This window comes from Dasypus novemcinctus, chromosome 17 (assembly GCF_030445035.2).
Source record: "Dasypus novemcinctus isolate mDasNov1 chromosome 17, mDasNov1.1.hap2, whole genome shotgun sequence".
Classification (NCBI taxonomy): domain Eukaryota; kingdom Metazoa; phylum Chordata; class Mammalia; order Cingulata; family Dasypodidae; genus Dasypus; species Dasypus novemcinctus.
In genome coordinates, this window is record NC_080689.1 from 55,949,783 (window position 1) to 55,954,297 (window position 4,515).

Sequence of the window (4,515 nt, forward strand, 5' to 3'; positions counted from 1 at the left end):
TTTCCTACACTGAGCTGTACCCACTCCGCAGGTTAGATAGGCTTCTGAAAGCTTACATGGCTCTCTCTGCCCCTTTTCCTTCAGGTGAGTTGGGTTTCTAACAGTTTGCAGGCTATCTCTTGTGGCTTCCTTCTTTCCCAGTTTGGTTAGGCACCTAGCTCCCCCTATCCCATAGCTGATTTAATCCCTCTCTCCCAGGGTGGTTGGGCATGACTGCCTGCCTGATCTGATCCCCCCTCCCCTCTCCCTGGAGCCCCTTCAGTGCTGGCTGGGGTCTTTTTTGAGATTCAAAAAGGGGCTCATCTGGCCAAACCCCCTGAAGAGAACTCACTCTCCACCCTCCACCAGACCCCTTTTCTTCCCAGGGACAAGAATGATCTTTCCCACTCAGTTGGCTGCAGTGAGCCAGGGGTTTTACCAAGGCTTTTTCTTGAGGGTGGGGTATATGTGCCCTTTCCAGCAACTGGGGGAGTAACTCACAGTTTTTATTTGGCCTCTTTGTCTCTCTGTCCTTCTTCCTCCTGAATGATGTGCAGCTCTCTTGGATAGCTTTTTGCACTTCCTCCATTGTTTTTGTGAGAATTGAGCCCTGCCTACCTACTTTGATACTATCTTCCAAGAAGTCTCTTTATTTTATTAATTTGGCATATCAAATTGATTAATTTTCATATGTTGAACCACTCTTGCATTCTGGAATTAATCCCACTTTGTCATGGTGTATAATCCTTTTTATATGTTGCCAGATTTGACTTGCTGGCATTTTGTTGAAGATTTTTGCATTATAAATAAGAAATATTGGTCTGTAGTTTTATTTTCTTGTGATGTCATTACCTGATTTTGGTATCAGGGAAATACTGGCCTCATAGAATGAATTGAAAACTGCTCCTCCTCTTATATTTTTTTGGAAGAATTTGGAAGGATTAGTTCAGTTCTTTCTTAGGTAGATCACTGTTACAGAAGTGGAGGAAGGTCTGAAAGTGCTTATATGGCATTTATTACTCATGCCAGACTTTTGGGTATTTGTATAACTATCTTATTTTCCTATCATACTATAGAGTCATTCATCTATTAAACAAATACTTAATGAACATCTACTATGTACTAGGAATGGTGGAAGAAGCTGTGGGTACAACATTGAGCAATATGATCTACCCTTCTGGAGTTTACAGTCTAGTAAAAATGAAGGACGTTAATCAAGTAGATAGAAAACAAAGGCTTATTGTTGGCAGGGGTGATTTCTTATACATGTCTTTAATATCCTTTCCTTAATATCTAATAAAATATACTAAATGTATTCAGAAAACAATAAAAGTGGCACAATATATTTTGGTATGGTTGTTGCCTTATAACTTCGTTGGGAAGATTAGGTTTTACAAATGGAGTAATGTGAGAAAAACAATAGACAAAAAATAATTTTATACTTCTACTGTTAAAAAAGAAATATATGAAAGTTTGAAAACCTAGCCCTAAATTCAGTACTTATATGGTAGAAGAAAGAAACAATGCATCTTATCCGAAAATAACGCCTATTATACAAATTCATGTCTCTTACTCCAGGAATGCTTTTACTGCAATGCGTAGAAAAATCAACCACCTGGGGATCTTCTTAAAATGCAGATTCTGATTCCATAGTTCTGAGGGTACCCAAGATTCTGCATTTCTAACAAGGTCCCAGGTTATGCCTATGCTGCTGTTCCACAGATCATATTTTGAGTAGTGAGGCTTTCCGCCCTCTCCTCCCTGCCTCAAAGCAAAACACCAAGAGATATCTAATAAATTAGATAGGAAAAACATCCTGCAGGTTTTCAGAGGTAGCTGGGTTTCTACAGGACTGCCCATTGATGAGAAAACCTAGAAAAATCATCTGGGTCTGCATATCACTCACAGTATCAGATGAGAAAACCAGCAGACAGGGAATAAGGGAACTCTTATCCTACTGAATGATGTCATTTATGCTGAAACTTAATTATAAGTGAACATCCATCTTTCCTGTCAAACAAAGAAGTGTACATAGGCCAAATCATTTTTAATGTAAATATAAATGGTTCTCATGTGTAGCCACTGGGAGATGGTTAGTGGGGGGAGGGAGAAGGAGAATAGATAGCTAATTCTGCTTTGTGAAGGGAAAATTGCCTTAGTGCCTTGAGATTCTGTACCAGCTAGAAAAAGAAAAAAAAAAACGTTGGTGATAGGGAATTAGTTTCTAATATTCACAAAGCAGAGCTTTTCCTTGAAGAATTTTCCTTTATTTCTTGCCTTTCAGTCAGATATTTAACAGAAAATATGTGCTTTTCCTATCAGTATGATGACATGTTTTTCTTAATTTATAATGTTGAGTTTTCTGGTATACTTCTGTTCCCACAAACAGTTCTCTGGGGTTTTATATATAAAGAAGCTTTATTTATTTATTTATTTTTTAAAGATTTATTTATTTATTCATTTCTCTCCCCTTCCCCCACCCCCCACCCTGGTTGTCTGTTCTCTGTGTCTTTTCGCTGTGTCTTCTTCTTTGTCCACTTCTGTTGTTGTCAGTGGCATGGAATCTGTGCTTCTTTTTGTTGTGTCTTCTTGTTGTGTCAGCTCTCCGTGTGTGCGGGCCATTCCTGGGCAGGCTGCACTTTCTTTCGCGCTGGGTGGCTCTCCTTACAGGGTGCACTCCTTGCGCGTGGGGCTCCCCTATGCGGGGGACACCCCTGTGTGGCATGGCACTCGTTGCATGCATCAGTGCTGTGCATGGGCCAGCTCCACACGGGTCAAGGAGGCCCCGGGGTTTGAACTGCAGACCTCCCATGTGGTAGATGGATGCCCTAACCACTGGGCCAAGTCCGCCACCTAAAAAAGCTTTAAATGAAAGACCAATCTGGTGAAAACAAAAAATTACTCATTGAAACCAGCATACTCTGCTATGAAACCAGAAAATATAGACACTGTAAGCACTTCTATTGGTACATATACTTATGTATTTGGGGCTGTTGCAAAATGGAAATCACCCAATTTCAATTGCTCTTAAAGTACAGATTTCTATATGTGAATCTTTGTAGTCACATGGTATATTGAACATGGGTCCAGCAGGGAGATGATTCCAGGGAAATAATGGTATTATACTAATCAAACCAATGTAATTGGGTGCAAAGTATTTGTAGTCATCTTTATATGCATGCATATAATACAGTTTTTATACATTATAGGCACAAATATGCTAGGCAATTTTGGAACAGAATCATAAAACTCTGCATTTTTTATGCCTGTTAATGCGTTTTGTACCATATTTGGTAATGGAAAGGATACAGGAAAATACTGGGCATTGCTTTACAATCAAGGTACACACAAGCCTGTTCTGGTAAGTACAGTCACACATATATATGCCAAAAATTACTAACATTGTAAGGTGATGTTCTTCTGGAAGGGGAAAGAGAGAGAGAGTGAGTCAGTGAGCTTATCACTTCTGTCTGTGATGCTTAGAGAACTTCCTAGAGAAAATAGTGCTTAGGTCAGACATTAAAGAGGGTTGAATTGATCATCCCCCTTAAACCAGGGCTGGACAGGCCTCTGTCCTAAGCCCCACATTTAGAGCATCCTAATTTGGCTATCCTCTGTTGTGCTCTTCCCATGCCCCAGTGTATGTGCCCTCATAGAGTCCATATTCTCCCTTCTAAACTGTGCTCTGGGTACCTGGGATTCTAGAACTCCCTAGTCCATTGCTCTGTGCCACTTCGAGGGCCGTATGGGTATGGACACCTCACTGCTTCAGTGAACACCTAGGTCTGAGGGGTGGCCCTTGGGCTGGGCATCCACCTCTATGTGAGTGAGATCCTTCAAGGTACAGGACAGAGAAAGGGATAGGAAGACATGGGTCAGATGGATAGTAGTAGGTGAGGGCAGAAGCCAGGGGCTGGCTGTCTCTGTGCTGCCCTGGTTCTGTGTGCAAATCTTAGGATGCCAATAATTCTCAGTAAAGTATCTTTCTACTCATTATGAAGATAGTCATCAAAGTAGGAGGAGATAACACATTTTGTGATTTTGTTAGCTTGATTTATAAAGGTATGTGGATCTCTTGAACTATTGTCCTACAAGCTACAGAGGTAAGGAGTGGTAAACATCTGAATATTTCCTCACACATGGGAGGGGAAGCTTGATTTCCCAGTGTTCACCTAGTTTGACCTGCCCTACTCTGAAGGACCATACAGAGGCAGAGCTTCTCTGAAGGACCATACAGAGGCAGAGCTTCTCTGCTTAGGATCAGGAGGTCTCACCTGTTAAAGGGAAGACATCCACCAGAGAGCTGGAATAAGCCAGGAGTCCACTGGAAAGCCTGGAAAGGAGCACCCACTTGGCAAAAGGACTGCCTGGATGAGTGCACATGTGGAAGGGGCTAGGGGCAGGATGAGAAATTTGTGACTAAGGTTTTGGAATTAAGGAGTCAATTGAAACCACTGAAGGTGAGATGAGTTTCAGACTTTGAGGCTGGGGGGGAAAGAGATGAGTCCAGCCATTGCTTCGGCCACAGTTCTCTTC